The sequence below is a fragment of the Psammomys obesus genome, unplaced genomic scaffold, assembly GCF_907164565.1.
Source record: "Psammomys obesus unplaced genomic scaffold, mPsaObe1.curated_primary_1811, whole genome shotgun sequence".
Lineage (NCBI taxonomy): Eukaryota > Metazoa > Chordata > Mammalia > Rodentia > Muridae > Psammomys > Psammomys obesus.
In genome coordinates, this window is record NW_026585644.1 from 42,936,499 (window position 1) to 42,954,079 (window position 17,581).

Genomic DNA, 17,581 nt, shown 5'->3' on the forward strand with positions numbered 1-17,581 from the left:
CACACACACACACACACACACACACACACACACACACACACACACACAGCTGGGGGGAGAGAGAGGAGAGATTATTGGAAATATATACATTCAACAAATTCCATGTAGAGAGATAGAGATATTCATTCCATAAGTTCTGTGATTCTAGAGATTCTGACTAATACACATACCAAAATATGTAAGCAGACAGCAAGGGTGTGGGGGAAAAGGGTTATAAAAAAAAAAAAAACCCAAATTACTGACTGAAAAATCAGTTCCTGAATTGCTCACAACTGAGTGTGCTGACAACTTACTAGGTTCTGAAAAAAAACAAAGAGGTTGAAATTTTGGGGGAAAATCCATTTATTTTAAGAAAGGAATGCTTGGTTTGTCTACTAATTATTTTTAGATTAATTCTCGGCTGGGAGAAAGGATACAAAAAAATGTCCTGCATCCTGGAAAACAGGTTGCAGTGTTAATTCAAAACACACGTGAGAAAACAAGGGCAGCTTGTGTAAGGGGGGGGGGGTGATGCCTTCCTGAGGGACTTGTGGTTCTTTTCCTCTCCTCTACTTGTAGGAAGTGAGTTGGAATTCAACTTCCCTTTTGTGACTTGGTTAGAAGTCAGAAAGAGCCTTGCTCACATCATTTAAGAGCATCCCAGCTCACCACCCCCACCCCAGTCTCTACTGGGGAAGGGATGCAGAGCCTAGGCATTTAAGTCCAGGCACTGAATCATCCAGCCCCAAATTCTGATCATATCTCCCTTTTGCCCTTTTGCCCCAACACAGTAACCACAAGCCCTTCCCTAGCACCCAGCAACAGCACCACATCTTTACAAAGCAAAAATATTGTTATTCTGTCCTGTGTAAACCAAGTCTTAAGGAAGCATGATGGGATAACCTTCCTCCACCTTGCTCCCAGGCCTGAGCATCTTCCACATATTTCTCTCTGCCACCAGCCAGGAGGACAAAGTAGTAACTTCTCCATTCCTCCACTACATTCAGACTCCTAAACCATACCGGCTGCTGGACTCTGCTCTTTGGAAGGTATAAAGGCTACCTAGGACATGTTTCTACATGTTCTGAGGAGGGCAACTGGAAGTAAGCCGAGCAAGGCTAAAGAACATTCTAACAGAAAACTAATCTTTAATGATCTGAAGGATCCATTTCGTTGTAATGAAAAAGAGATTAACTTGTTCGGGGAGGCTCTAATGCTACTAAGCAGACAATACGAGGACACAGATCTTGATTTCTTCTCTAGGGAGGAACTAGAGAACCAGATTTCTTGAAAGATGAAATGGGGAGTCAGGGAGGGTGGAGAGCAGACAGGTATACTCTACAGAATGAGGGCCTCACAGACGGAGGAGCCAGTACCCAGAGCCTCCCCCAAGATGCCATAGCCCTCCTAACAAGGGAACACACTCATTAATTTCCCCATAGTTCCATTTCACACTCCCCTATAAACAGGTTCACAGGCTTGTCCCTGAAAAGGCTTTCTGTTCAAATACAGCTATGTTTTTAGTTGCTAATGAGTAGCCAACCTTCGGTATCAGGAAACTTAAGCATCACTACAACTGAGTTCCTAAGGCCAGTTCTTTTGCAACCCTGGCTGGGGAGTGGGGGGACTTCTCTAAGGACAGAATTTAAAAATTCACAGACAAGAATGTTGGCATTAGACACTCAACACTGAACTTAAGGGAAAAAAAGACCCAAGACCAGCAAACCATGCAGCAACAGCATCCCGAGGGCATGCTTTTCATATTTCTAGCGTGTTCTACTCCACCCGGAGGAAGATAAGATGCCTTTTCTATCTTTAGAGCCTTATCTTCTGCCCATGGTTCCTAAACTCAGGGCAGAATTGCCTCTTGCAAAACTGTGAGCTTCCTCGAGCCCCAGGTTCCCAGCTGCTGAGCTCTGTCTGCCCTGCCAAAGTCTGCCAGGCTCTACTTTCTGGACCCACTTAGAAAGTCTGATACACCCACCTTCAATCATTTATAAGTGAACTTATGATTAAACAACAGCTTGTCTTTACTTTCCTTTTACAACCCCAATTATATGGGGACCTACAAATGCATGCAGGAGAGTCACTGCTAATTTATGTACACTCCTTACATTTACAGAACTTAATTGCACCATTTGAAAGATTTTTTTAAAACAAAACTAAATGACAGGACGCCCACCTCCCAAGGTACCAACACTTGTGAAGAGAGCCATTAGGGTGTTTTTCCTTATAAAAGTGAGTTACAAGGGCAGACTATATGGACATTGATTCCTGACAGTTATAACAAGGTAGACCAAGGGCAAGTTCTCTCATGCCTGGTTCATTTTGCTTGACTGGTTTTACAGGGACTCAGCCTCAGTGCTGGCCAGAAGCACCCAGCAGGCGCTCTAGGACTGACGGGTAAGAATCCAGCAAGGCCATTACTATGAAGGGCTGGCGTGCTCCATAACTAATGGACTCGACTTGGCCTGCAATGACACAAAGACAGTAGCAACACAGAATCAGATTTTGACTCTCTTGTTTTTAGCACTGTTCCGTCATTTCAATTTTGCCCCCAAACAAGGTTCTCCCAAGACTACTTAGTTGCTCAAAAAAGTAAGGTGAAACAAACCCCGCTAACATTTACGTCATCACTTCCCTGTGCAGAACTTTAGTTCTGACAACAGTAACCTAGAAATCCAGACTGTGGACTCTTCAGAGCACTGAAGACAGGCAAATCTCTATTCCTTCACTATCTTGATACATCCTTAAACTGTGCTTTCTGAATACCCTGTTTCTCCTTTGTGATCACAAAAAGGACAGATAGGGGATCTCCAAGCTATGCCCCATCTTGTTGGGGCTGACTATAATCACCCATGCTCCCCGGATTGGTTAAAAGACAGGTTTCTCTGCATCACATTTGTACCAGGTATGTGTCAACCATTTCTATAGGCGACTCCTCTATATTCATTATACACTTGTCTATGTTATACGCATATATTTGAATGAATGAATGAATGAATGAATGAATGAATGAATGAATGAATGTACACTCTAACTAGGCTGAAAACTCTTCTATGAGCACAACTGGGTCTGCCTCCTACCGCAATCACATAGCACAGAGTGAACTTCAAATTTGGAAATACTCAATCCAAGACCAATTCAATTTTTCCGTCATCAGAGATGAGCTGATTGGCTCCAAGAAAGCAACCCACATTGCAAGTTTACTCTGCAGATGAGGCAAATTTGAAATGCTTGGCTTTCTAAAGAATTTGCAGTGATAGCTAGCAGGCGACTGCTTGCTGTGGGATGCTTGGAACACGCCATCCAGGAAAAAGTCTTGGATTAAAACCATGTTTCAGGTCAGTCAGCAGGAGTAGGATTTTCTAGTGCCCTGTACCATCAATTGGATAATATGATACCTACCAACCAAAACTGTCTCTACCAAAGGCCAGCAGCACCAGAGGAAAGGATGCATTGAGATGGAACAGCAATGAGCAGTCAACACTAACTTGACCTTGTCTAACACCCACAATGGGTGGAGAAGGCCCTACACACTCGCCCTTCCAGCTCTAACTCACCACAGCTTCTCAGTAGTTTTGCTCTTATGAAAAATAATCTCCAAAGGAATTTGACTTTGTGGTTAAGGTCAAAAGATTAGAAATTTAAAGCAACAAGAAAACCTCCGAGCCTCAAGGAAAAAAAACAAACATCCTGTTCTTAGAAAATATCCAGTGTTGTTAATTCTTTTCCCAGAGGAAGCACATGCATGTGACTGCAGTCTCGGGGCTGGACTGCACTGGGGACAAGAGCGCTCTCCTTCCCTCCGTCGCTGTTCACACTTTTTTCCCTGTGTCCCTGTGTGGAATGTCCTTACCTTCTTACCATCAAACACTATTCCTCACATCCTCTAAGACGTGCTTTACAGTCACTTCCTTCCTGGAGGAAGTTTTCTCTAACTCACCTCACGTAATCCTGCCTCGCTGCTGCGTGGCTAAGGGTCTTTCTTGGGTCTTGTGTAGAACTTATGTCATTTGTTATTTTCCTGTTTTCTAGCTTTGTGATTTTTGCGCCTGTTTCAAAGGAGTAAGGTAGGCTGTGGTATGCTATAAATGACAGCTGCTGTTGTGTCTTTTAATATACCGGCCACTCACACAAGTCCCTCAGATTTCACTATATAAGCTCTTGTTTTCTTTCTGCCCGTCTCTTATGTCAAGAGCCGACAATAGGTGAGCCAGATCTAGCCCCTTAACCTGTTTTGGTAAGTAAAGTTTTATTGGAATACACAATGAATGGACATTTGTTTTTGTACCCTCCACAGGGCAGTTTTGCACCCACAGCAAGTAACATAAAAAAATGTGCAGACACTTTTGATCCTGTGACATTAGGTGGAAAGGATTGGTTTGTGGCACTTCATGGACACAGGCCAAGAGTGTTATTGAACACCCTCCAATTCCTGGAATAGTTCCTCAAAAAATAACTCTCAGGCCTTGAGTCTCGAGACTGAAGTTGAGAGACCATAGCAGAATCCCCACAGCCTTGAAAGGTCAGAATTGATGTCTGGCAGAGACTGCATGTGGCTCAAATATTAACCAACCCCTTACTGAAAGGTTTGAACACTTGCTTTGGATGCTGGCAGCTCTACGGGGCTTTGTTGTCCACCCCATCCCCAATCACATCCTGCACCGTGGCTTCAACTATCACTTCTAACAATAACTGCCAGAGTAGGGCTTCAGCTCACACATACCTACTTAGTCTAGACCAGTACCACTCACCTTGGTCCATGGGCCAGGCTAGACTACAGGTAAAGGAATCAGAAGTAAGCTCTTAGAAACCTTTGGACATTGCCATAGCAACCAAATACATGGTTGGTGTTGTTTTCTCACTGAAGTTGTGGTTGATGAGTCTCAGAGTTGTACACTATTGAACTGGCTGTATATTTCTCTGTGCACAGTACGCGGTATCATTCTACCACAGACTGAAAATTGAAATCAACGGCAAACAGTGGCTCTTCTCAGAGAGCTTAGAAGACTGGATTTCTCCCTTGCATTCTGGGGTTTTCCTGCTTTGCTCTCCTGGAAAACTCCATCTTTCCTTCCTCTGACTGCCCATGCTGAGGATCTCTCATGCTTTCTGCTCCTTTTAAATGGCAATACCCAGCTGTGGTCTCAGCCTCTCCCTAGCCTCACTCTCATGTCAAGTCCAAAGTCCTACCATTGCATCTCTCCCCTTATTCGCCCCCACAATCGCTCTTTATCTTCCTACCTAGGATCTTAAAAGCTCTTAGGGGCAGGCTCACCCTAGCACATCCTGGAGATAGGATAGCACATGACTACACAGGCAAACTGGGGAGCTGCCCGACCCTGTGGCTGTAGTTCTTCCCAGTTGCTAAGGCCTCTGGAGCTCCTTAGCATCATGTGTGCATCTGACATCTACCAGCGATCACAGTGAACTGTAGTTACTGCTTTCTTGCCCATCACCCCAGTTAGGCTGTCACCTATGAGCGTGAACTATTTCACCCATAGAAGAAACTAAAGAGGGCAGAGATTTGTGACTGGTGTTTAAAATGGAAATGACTTCTACCCATGACTGCAAAGTATAAACAAGCATCTTATTAAAGAGTTAAGACTACCTTGGACCATTCAGATCTTCTCATTACATTCCAGTCCAACTTAAAGAGATTCTGAAGAAACAATGAGTCCACTCTGCTGACCTTTCCTCTTAAAAGGAAAAGCATTCAGGAGAACTTGACCTATGTGGCCTAACAGTATATGAGGAAATCTCAGGAAACGACAATGGGCATTCTATAGCAAAGGGAAACCGAGTTGAACAGGCAACAGACACAGGAAAGGACTCCAATTCATTTGAGCACAGATTTTGGGGGCTTAGGGAGGATGGAATTTCCTATGGCCCAGCAAATGCCTATCTCCATCTGGTCACTCTGAAAAACTGTAAAGAGCAGTATAAAAACATACACAGTCTAGGCAGGCATGGTGGTGCATGCCTGTAATCCTAGACTCAGAGAGGCAGAGGCAGGTGGATCTCTGTGAATTCGAGGCCAGTCTGGTCTATAAAGTCAAGGACAGTCAAGGCTACACAGAGAAACCCTGTCTCGACAAACAACAAAAAAACCTGAAAACATACACAGTCAATTTATTCTCAAAAGGGGATGAGACTCCTTGTGGATCGCTGCATCTATTTTTAGTGAAACTGAGATCTTAGCATTAAAGAAATAGGGCTAAGCAGGCACTAGCGAGTCCACTCAGCACCTCGTTTCCTTTGTTTGATGAAAGCTGCTACGTGGGAAGATTAGGTAGGAAGCTGAGTTGGGCAAAGCCTGAGGAGGATCCTGATGATAGGACAAATGGCTCCAAGGGTACAGCAGCTGCACTTACTTCTAGACAGCATGGGACCCACAGGGACCCCTCCTTGTGCCAGTGACAGACCAGGGTATAAAATTACCTTAAAAGACTTAAGTAGGGGCAGGATGAAGTCAACAGGAATCAAATGAATAAGGAGGAAGTCCTGCATTTGGGTTAAAGCTAATTATGTAATCATGTAAGTGCAGAACGAGGCAGGATGTGGCTGGCAGCTCTTACAAAAACAGACCTGGGCATTTTAGCTTACCACAAGCTGACTTGTGAGCTGATATTTTGAGGTGGTGGCTGAGAAAGCTAAAGCACTCAGAGACTCCCTGCCCAGACCCGGACTAGCCCCAGCCTTTCCACACCCTGCTTTCCTGGACCCTATGTGTCATAAGGTGTTTCAGAAGCCAGTGTCCATCACAATCCTTTCTACCAGCTTGTGCCATTTCTGCCCCCGTTCCTGGCATTACGGTGCTAATCAGTGCCAGCAACTTCCTCCTGAAATAGGTGTCTTCTCAGGGTGTGAAGTGTCTGGTGCATGGCTGGCAGGCAAGGAGCGCCAATCCAAGGGAGAGGGAGCGCTTAGTAGCAAGGACTCTGAAAAGCAGAGCTGCACAAGATGGATTTTGGAAACTGACCATGGGAAGTTGCATTAGTCTGGATTCTCTAGAGGAATAGAACTTACGGAAGGAATATATAGGGCCCAAGAATCATCTAGTAGTTGTTCAGTCCACAAGGCTGGATGTCTCAACTAGCCTTCTGTATACACCAGAATCCTGAAGTAGGCTCTAATGCCAGAGAAGGAATGGACCTGCCAGTGAGGGTGAGGAAAGAGAGCAAGCTTTCTTCTTCCAAGTCATTTTTATAGATTGCCACCAGAAGGTGTGACCAAGATTAAAGGTGTATCTTCCCACTTCAGAAGATCTGGTTCCACTTCAAATGACTAAAATAAGAAAAAAAAAAATCCCTTACAAATGTACCCAGCTACATGAGTTTTAATTAATTCTAGATATCATTAAGATGACAATCAACAATAGCCACCAAAGAAGTTTCTTCCAACTGTATTTCTTTTAGACTTTACGACCTGCTCACCTAATTGATTGCTTTAATTAAGTGTAGTCTTCTAGATGATGTGGCTTCAAAAGTCAAACTTCCCACTCAAAACACAAATGAACATGAAGCAATCCCTGTTTTGATTCACACACAGCAGCTGAGACCCACCTGGGTGTGACCAACCAGGCTGGGGGCAGCAATCACCTCTTCTTAGACACCACTCAATTAAGGCATCCTTCACGAGGCATCTGAATAAAACTCATTAGCACGAGCATGAGCTAATCATACCATCAGACCCCAACTCAGCGTGACTAGAAGACATTTCATTATGGAGACGTCTGAAAGTGAGAAAACCATGTCTAGTTTAGCTCTATGACCTGCCTGAAGGGGAAACATATGGCCCCAGTTCTGGATACAGTCATCTAGCCCAAGGCTGGTCACTCACATATTCATCAACAACCAACACCCACTAAAGGACTGTGAAGTGCCAGGATATCCTATGGAAGAGGGCCATCGTGGCGATGCACGAGGTGTAGAGAAAGACAGTAAGTGAGCACAGCCTTGGACAAATGGCTCATATTCTGTGGAGAGGTCAGTGATGGTGGCAGAAAATCCAAACACCTGGCACCCCAGTCGTCCCCAGGGAGGAAGAAACTTCTGTGTAGCTTGCTACGGCTCAGCTGTACTTCTGGTGTAGGCTCCCTCAATTTCCATAGATAGCGAGACCACCAGGCCACCTTCCCTTGAATTTGAATGTTCTATAGTCAAGAAGAAACGACTTTACTATAGTATGTACAACTTTAATAAGCTAGGCAAGTGATAATGACTTCTTCCTTAATGATTTACAAGATGCTAGAGGAAGGATTGGATGATACAGCTAGGCCTAAACTGTATACTTGACAGTTTCACTGGATAGATTCTAAGCATAAAAATGCTTAGATGAAGTAGGTTCAGTTTCTGCCGTCCAGGTAGCTTAGTTAGGTAGGCAGTGATAGGAATCAATAAATTATTGATATGACAGTTCATGCTTGTAATTGCAGCACTCAGGAAGTGAAGGAAGGGGCCTGAGAGTTCTAAGTCAGCCATGGATAAACAGACTCTCAAAAACAAGCAACCAGGCAACAAGCAAGCAAACAAATGTTTTTAAAAGGTCATTCTAAATACAGTAAGGAAGAAAGCATAGGACACTGTGACATGCCTCAGACAAGGAAAAAGAAATGAGAATTACAAGAATTTAGAGCTGGCTGCCTCCACCACTTCTTCAGATAAGAATAGAAGCCACCTTGAGAAGGGGAGGTAGCTACCATGTGAACAGCTGATCACCCCAAAATGTATAGCCTCCTCCCCTGCTGGGATAAAAGAAATCAGTGAGCCTATGTAAAAAAATGAATAGGGTAAAAAAAAAAAAATCGCATACATTCCAAAATGACTAAACCACATTTCACTAGAAACATCTTGCATGTTTTAAAGATGAGTGTGGCCTAAATGATGGTGATACATTTGAATATCAGAGGTCGTCTTCCCCAACTAGACGCATGGCAGAGATCTATCATTGGCAAGATGTGTCTATAAGTACAACCTTCAGGACGTCACCAGAACAAGACAGATTCTCAAATGTGTAAGCTGTCCAAACAGAAGCCTGCCTCCAGAGTCCTGCCTTCCAGCCTGCTCTGACTCCTTAGGCAAGAACTGCAATGCTGTTTTTCAGCCCAAGGCCACTCTTTATTATTAGCAGGATAAGCTATGCTGATAGGTCACATGGATCCTGGCTTATTGAAATCTAGAGTAAGGGATGATCTGAGCTCATCTAAAACCAAATCCTGCCAGAGATGAGAAACAGGCTCCTGAAGGCCGGAATCCCACCATTCACATCTCCATCCAGATGCCAGCCTATGTTTTCAGATCTAGTCCTTCTACCTTCTGACTGCCCCCAGGCACTTCTAGGTTAATTTCATCCAGCAGAACCACCATTGATTTACAGCATCTTCCTGGCATGCTCTTCCAGCCCTGTTTCTGTGCTGCCTGCAGCTGGGCAGGCTGCAGGGCACACAAGACATAAGTTGTTTCTGCAACTGTGACGTGGTGCTACCCAGAGTGAGTAGTCCTACAGCCCCTGCAAAACAATCTGAGACACGGTACAAGCTCTCTCCATAGCGAGATTCACTTCCTACGGCGGAGTGGGTGCTCTGCAAGGGAATGCAGGAAGGGGACAGGGTCACCATCACTGGCTTCCCACAGAACCCTTTTCTGATCTTTCTGAGTCTTTGGAAATGCTTTACTTATCACTCCATTGGGTCACTAGGTAATGTGACCACTGCAGCACTGTTTAATAAAGAGCCAAAGGCTAGCAGGCCGATGCTAACTTTTTGAAATACACAAACAGCTTCCAAATCACTAAAAATCTTTTGTTTTTTAATTTCCTACTTGCGAGTTCTATTGTGAACTAACCATTTGGGCAAGCAGTAATGACCACACAGACCCTCAGGAGGTTCGTCAGCTTCCATATACAGCTTGGCTACTTAGAAGTTGGGGAGCGGGCCTGGGCCATGCTACCCATGGTGATAAAGCCTAGAAGAATCTGAGGCTTCCCTGAAAGATGCAGACCCATCTGTCCCAAGGGGCCAAGACCACATGTCCTGCTGCTACTGGAGGGGTCTGAAGCTTTTAGGGCAGGGGGTGGAGAGTCATAAACCATTGCAGACCTAATCTCCAGCCCTAGACACTCTTATTCCTCAGTGCCCTAGAAGCCTCCACTCACTGGGCTTCAACTAGGCAGACATAGGACAGGAGGACAGGGATGGCCTAGGCAGATTCTGTTGTGCTTGGGCTCTGAACCCACAGACCTGCTTCCCCACGGCCACCTCAGACTCCTGCCCCTCCCCTCCCTATTCTTACTGGGGACAGCAGACTTCCCCGTCTTCCCCTTGTCCTATATCTACCCCTCCCACAGTGACACTGGATAACCCTGGGGCAGATGAGCCCCAGCCTGGATCCTGGCAGGAAGCATGATGAGGAAACTCCAGTGTCTCTGTTGATAACTGTTTTTATTAACTGGGTTGTGTTTTGTTTTTGTTTTTATTTCATGGACCAAAATTCTTTTGTACTGTCTCCTTACTGATGTCACCCAGTTTTAATAAAAGACTTCTGAAGTGGGGGAGTGGAATGGGATGGGGGAGACAGTGGTGAGGGTGGGGCTTAGTGGTACCTGACGATAATTCCAGCATTCAGGAGGCTGAGGCAGAAGGATCAAGAGTTTAAGGTCAACCTGTCTCTAAAAGAAGCCCTGTCTCAAAAAGCAAGACAAGAAACAAACAAACACAAGAAAATAGCAATCATTTTAATATCTTTCTTACTACAACGGTACACAGTTAGATTAAAAAGCTGCTTTTCCACCAGAGGCTCTGTCACACTCAGCCTGTCACCACTGCACTCTGTAAAAGTTGTCGTTGAAGTGCATCAAGGCCAAAGGAAACTTTTTTAAGAGGCGGGGGAGAAAAGAAACAAAAACCAAAAAGCTTCCCGGGTAATTGGCAATCATAGTCTGGAGGATGTTGTTTTGTTTTGTCCTTTAAAGGAAGGGGGCAGGAGAAGAGAAAATTCCAGATCAGGTTGGACAGTCCCAGCTCCAATATCTGTCCCTTTAGTCATTTCCAGAGCCTGTGCCGGGGTCTGAATGGCAGACTTCACAGAGGATGAGAAGCAGAGGCCAGGCGGGTGTCCTGGACAAGTACACTCTAGCTTGTAAGGCCTCTTCGCTCTATCTTGCACAGCAGACGTTTATCTAGCAGCATCCATGGCATTTGCACCACTGTCACAGGCCCCCTTCTGCCAAGGACAGAGTGCAGGGCCTTCCTGCCCAACCTCCTGTGGGTTCCAGTCTTCCCTGGAACTCTCAGGGCGGTATCATTACCCAACAGGCACTGAATATCCAGCGGGTGTAGGGGCCGCAAGGCCCCTTGATGTAATGGTGCCAGGCTTGGATGCTTAGCCCTACTTCCTCTGACTGATCCAAGGACCTACATGGGGGTTGTCTGCACTCCTGGATGCTAGAATGCCTTCCCAGCTGGGCATGGCTTTCTCATTTCTGAGGGCCACAGTTTCAACTAGTGAGTCTCTTCATTTATGGTATAAACTGCTTAGAGCAATTCTAGCAGTTTGATGCGAACTCCGCTGTAGAAGAACAAGGTCACCAATACAAGACTGAGCCACCCTTACAATTAGGTAATTCAAGCTGTATTCCCTAAGGCTGGCAATTACTGTCACCTTCTTTTGGGTGACAATATGGTGAGATAGAATAATACAAAATGAGTTCCTTTCCAGAGGCCAAAAGCCATAACAGTAATCATATTTAATAGCTCTCCACCCCTCCTCCCAGACAATGGAGGTGTGCTACTCAGAACTAGGTCAAACATACCTGAGTTCAAACCATGCTCTGCTACTTAGCTGTGTAACCTTGCTTACTCTTCAGAGCCTAAGATCTCATTTGAACAGGAAATGCCACACCATCTATCTAAAAGACTGGCTAGGGATGCTATGCGAGACAACCACGCAAGCTAAGTCACTTGTCCAACATCATGCATGCGCTAGATGCCAGAACCAGGCAATGTACCTAGGTGGGCTGACCCCAAGTTAATAACTCTGGCTTTCCCAATCCTTTAACCCAAAAAGCCACCGACTTTTATGTAGAATTAGCCACTCAGACACACCCATATTTAGGGATGGCCCTTATTGTCTAACTTTGGCCAGACTACATAACTGGTCTGTCTTCAGTTCCTACACCTGCAAAATGAGTACTGACACACCTCCTTTCATAGAACAATTAGTTAGCAATAGAGGAGTTAATGCTGGCAATGAGAAGAGTACTTAGCTTCGAATTTAGGAGTTAACGGAGGTAATGAGAAGAGTACTTAGCTTAGCACTTAGGACAGGCTTTATGCTGGGATTTCTTTTGAGTCCCAGCAATGTGGTCTATTACAATTCTCTGACCTACTCTTCAAAGAGATTTTGTGTGTGGCTGAATCTGCTAGTCTCAAATGGTTCTCTGGGAAACATGGTGTACTTAAAAATATAATTTTTAGGTTCTAACTCAATGAGAAGAAAAACGGGTCAGCATGGTTCTGGTTAGAAAGAAACTGGGCTGAGCCTATATGAGATCAGGCTGAACCAAGAGCAATAACAACAACAATAATAACAGCAGCAAGTCTTTCTAGGGGCTTTTAGGTCAGGAATTGTATTCCACCCACTGGATAAATGCTATGTCTAATGAGCAAAGAGCTTGTGAAATTTTTATGGCTTGGTTAAAAACCTTAGGGTGATATAGGTTAAAGTGATTTTTATCCCCAATGCTGTTGAATAGCAGGAATTTTATAAGTGGAAAAGGGCAGCTTTTGTGAACATGTCAGACATAAAACAAAACACCACATTAAAGGGGAAGCTGGAGAGCAGACAGGGCCAACTGGCTCCAGGGAGCCATTCTACGATCACTGTTACAGCTTTCTATGCATCTTGGACCACATTTAAATTCACAATAAAAAGCAAAAAGAAAATGTGCAGTACTTTACTCCAGCTGCCTTTCTAGGTCCCCTTAAAACACGAGGCAGAATTTCAGGACTTAGATTAGGGAGTGGGAGGGAGCTCAGCTTAGTTCATGTCTGCAGGGTCTGCCACAGCCTCAGCACCATGTTCCAATCACGGAATTCAGAATGCAAATCTCTAGCAGATGAGATGGCTGGAAAACAGAAACTGCCATGCACCCAGAAGGCTTCCAAAGTTCTCCTCTAAATGTCGTCTGTGAGCCCAGGGGCTGGTAGTCTTGTTTTATGCCATGGTGGGGCCTGCTGGGAAACCTAGGCACTTCCAGATGGACTGTCAACCACTCCTTGAATACAGATCTTATCGTTTATATCACACCTGACAATGCTAGACATTTCACAACCGCCTTCTGTCTGAGTCCTTCATTCTGAAAAAGGTGTTTAGTGTACACATATCTGACCATCCATCAAGTCACAACGTGACTTCTAGAACTGTACAGTTGTACTTCCGAGCTCAGTTGTTGGACGAAAGATGTTTTATAAGTCGGAACATTACAGGAGTCTTTTAATGGACTTAGGGATACCCCTGGGGCATCCTGGCTGCTTCCTGGGGAGGCTTATTTCTCCCTCTGATGTTAAGGGGAAGTCCCAAGTCTGGGTCTGCTATTAAAGCAGGGACATCTGCTACCCTCCTAATATTTTCAAGGCAGCACCCCTCCTCCACCATCCTCCCAGAACTCGAGGATACTGTGAGGGCCACAAGCTGCCAGGGTGGGGAAGAAGCAGAAGGCATCTTTGTCTCCCTAACACGTTCATCAGTTCCCTCCCTAGAGCCCCCTACACACTGCACACATATCAGCAGCCCAGCTCCCCGAAATGCACCAAGGCTGCGAAGATTCATGTTCCAGTTCTCGCCTGACATTCCTCTTCCCACTCTCGTTTTAATTCACTCACTTTTTTCCCCCTCTTTTAAACAAAATGTAATTACTTGACTGTCAGCCTGAGCTGCACTCTAGGGCTTTTACTCCTTTCAGCACAGATGTGCTCGCAGCTTTGATGCTGCTGTCCGCGCAGCCTGTCCCGGCCGCAGCCGGCTTGGTAATGTAACATTCAAGTGCATATTTATTTTTAAACTGACCTCTCCTAGACGGTGCAGTATAAAGCAGGTCCTGCCAAAAAATATGCTACTTTCTATTTATAAGATGAAACACATGCCTTCCCTCCCAAAGGCGAGAGGGGGGTGGAGTATAATAATTCATAAAGAGAAAAAAATGACTGGCCAGATCCATTCGTCCTCACATGTCTGTATCAAGACACTCAGTGAAGAGGACAAGGAAGGGAAAAGGAAGAAAAAAGCAGGAGGAGGAGGAGAAAGAGGAGGAGGAGGAGGAGGAGGCGGTAAGATCTTGTAAACGCTACAGTTATTCAGAAAAAACATTTTTTTTTCAACTGCCAGATCTGCAGGTTGGAGCCTCAAGTACAATGCTCTGCCTCTGTAAGGAAGCAGGGGAGCTGCGCGTTCTACTCACAGGCGCCGCCCCGGTACAAACGCACAACTAGAGGGGCGCGGTAGCCAAGCGGGGTTTGTTCGTATGGAAAAACGCAACACGCGCCCAGAATGGCTGTCAAGGGCTCGGAGGGGCCCGTGCTGCCCGCAGCCCGCCTCTAAAGAAGTTGGCACAGATGGCGGGGCTCTGCGTCCCGGTCCCCTCCCGGACCGCTTGCGGTCGTCCCCTTTGATCCTCTGGACATCAGCTCAAGAAGGCGGTGCTCCAGGTTACCCTCGCGCCCTCTAAGTCCTCCAACCCCAACATCAGCACTAGCTGGAAGGGACGAAGGTTGAGGGTCGGACAGACTCACAGGTGGAGAGGCAGCCTGGGTTACACACACTCACTCACCTTCAGACGCCGAGGCTCCTCGCTTCTGCCCGGGGGCCGGGCGTCGGCCGGGGTCGCCTCCCGGGGTCGCCCGCAGTCCTCACCGGTGAGAGCCGACCGGTGGGGGCGGCGACGGTTCAGCGCGGGATCTGCTCCGGGACCGTGCGCCGAGCCTCCCGGGAGGCGGCGGCTGGGAGCTGGCTCGGCGGCGTGCGCGTCCCGCTGCCGTGCTCCCGGCGGCCGTTGGAGGTACCCGCGACACTGAGCGCGCGGCGGCCGGACGCGCGGCCTCAACCTGCCGAGGGCGGGGCGCGGGGCGCGGGGCGGGGCCCGGAGCGGCGCGGGGCGGGGCTGGAGAGGCCGGGGCAGGGCGGGGAGGAGGTGCGCGCCGACCCCGACCTTCCCTCCGCCGTACCTGCCCTTCGCCGCACCCCCGCCGGACGGGCGCCCGGCAGCGGGCCCTCGGAGGACAATGGGCGCCCCCCGTCACCTTCCAGTCCCACCTCCCCCGGGCGGGGGCTCCCCCCAGAGCCAAAGCCTCCTGGGGCTCCCTCGGGCACAAAGAAAAGTGGCGGGGCGCCCCTCGCTTCAAAGAGGGGACCCCGGAGCGTGGACGCCCGCACGGTGCGGGAGGACAATAGGACTCCGCCCCCACCAGGGACCCCCGTGCTCACCCTCCTGTCCCCGCCTCTCCCTGTCCTACCGAGCCCACCTAGCGGTGCCGGGGCTTCGCGGCGGAGGGAGGGGACCCGCGGGGAAGAGGGGCCACCTGACCGCGTCGCCACCGCAGCTCCTCCGGGACCCCTAAGTAGCGGTGGCTCTCGGGGGTGGGGGGGAAGGGGAGGGTCGCGTGCTGTCAGCGTGCCGCTCGCTCCCCTCTCGAGCTGTCCCCAAAACCCGGAGCGCGGATCGCGCGCGCGGGGGACGCGGGGATGGAGGCTGATACCCTGCGGGACGCGGAGAAACGCAGACGCAGCAGGTTTTCCCGGTCCCGGGGGCGGGGGAGGGGAGGACTCTCCTCCCCCCTCCAGGTCTTTCAGAGATTGACCTAAAGCTGCGGAAGCGGGTGGCGGCTCTCCCGGACACTCAACCAGGCGACGCAAGTGGCGCAGCTGCTGCTGCTCCGGACCGTAAAATTCCGCCCGTGGCGACACCTGCGCCTGTCGCTCACCCAGCCAGGGCCTCAGGACGCCCCGCCCTTCTGCCCCTGGACCTCAGTGGGAATTAATGTTAGTTAATTAATCGGCTGCCGTCCCTTCTTTCTCCCTTCACCCGCCTGCTTGGAGACAGGAAAAGGTGGCGTTTTCCGGCGGCGAGGTCGCCGCCGGCTAGGTTGACCTGGAAAAGGAGCTGGAACCCGGAGGAGTCGCACGCTCCTCCGGGCCTGGCCCCAACCCTGGGACTCTCTGGTTGCATGGAAATCCTGGCACAAAGCGGAGCCCCTCCTGGAGGCCCTGGCTTCCCAGAGCAGCGGCAGCTTCAGGTCATCACGGGGATGCCCCTGATCGCTCTGAAACCTTAGACTGGGGTGCACGTTAAGTCCAGGTCCTAGACCACCGCCAATGTGAAGGTGAAGTTGAAAAGGAAGTGGACACAACAGTTCGGGAAAGCAAAATACTTGGGTGGAGTGTTAAAAGCCTCAAAGAAAATAATAGTTGGCAGGTTAAACGGCCATGAGGTCGGCAGTCAAATACAAAACTGTAGAAGTGATACCAGAATTTTGACAAGCAAAACAGTCGGTGAAGATAAGGAACCGGGCATTGTTTCCTTTCTTCAACTGATGACTGCTCCAAAGTTGCCTTTGGCAGATACCTGGGTTCCAGTCCAGAGGCCTCAGAGTTTTCCTTGGGGTTCATATTTCAAAATATATGTTCTATTTGGCACTAATGTATATATTTTATATATAAATTTATTGGAAAATGTTAAATGTTACTGGCCTAGTTAGATAAAGGTATTTTTATAAATATTTATGCACAGCTTTCATTACATATGGTATTTTTAAAAGCAGAAATATGCATATAATACATTTATGAAATGCCATATGAAAAATTCCTTTTGCACACATAAAGACATTCCTTACACATATGTCTTGTGTGTGATTTTTTTCATTTGTTTATTTTTTTCATTTTGTTTTATCGTTAGCTGCTCTTAAAAGCAGTCCATTCCCACATGTCTAAGCAAATAATTTGGTTTGTGCAAACATAGGGTGGCAGGTGGCTAGAGGTTAAGGCTTTTATTCCAAAACTCCATTTTCGCTCTTGTGTGCCGCTTCTGTCCTTCCAGGCTGTTTCTCTCTATGTGTCTTTTTAAGCAAGTCTTTAGCTCAGAGCCCTAAACAATGCATGCATAACCTCCCTCTCCAAGGGTCTAATGGAGCTGCTCTGATCTAGCCTGGCTTCCTTGAGGCTGTGCTATTTTATTTGTGCTGGATGCCTTTGGTGAGGAGAAATGCCCTCATGTTGTGAATTTTCTTTCCAAATGAGTTCATTTCCTGACTTAGTTATGGCAGCCTTTAGGTTTCGTGGGTTGAGATCTTGTTAATGTTAAGGAGGCTCTCCTGCTAAGCAGAAAGAAAAGCTTGGCTTCGGGAAGACTAAGGATTCTGAGACTCTGTTCTGAATCTAGGGAAGGGTTAGCCTTGACAAATCAGTGGACACTTGGAAGCCTATGACTAATGTCTAGAACACACAGGACCAATGGACAAGTCTTTTTCTATTAGTTCTGATTTCCGAGAAGAGCTGAGAAGGATCGGATGTGTCTCCAGCACAGCCTACACAAGCTAACAGCACACCAG

At 47.4% G+C, this 17,581-nt stretch overlaps 1 protein-coding gene across 1 annotated transcript in view; it reads right to left on the reverse strand.

Moving 5' to 3' along the window:
* Positions 1–15,069, reverse strand: part of Cdc42ep3 (CDC42 effector protein 3) — a 22,663-nt gene extending 7,594 nt beyond the window's left edge. Inside the window, exon 1 of the mRNA XM_055621966.1 lies at positions 14,809–15,069. The gene's annotated coding sequence lies outside the window, so the exon portion shown is untranslated. The remainder of the gene's footprint in view (positions 1–14,808) is intronic.
* Positions 15,070–17,581: the final 2,512 nt, after the last annotated feature.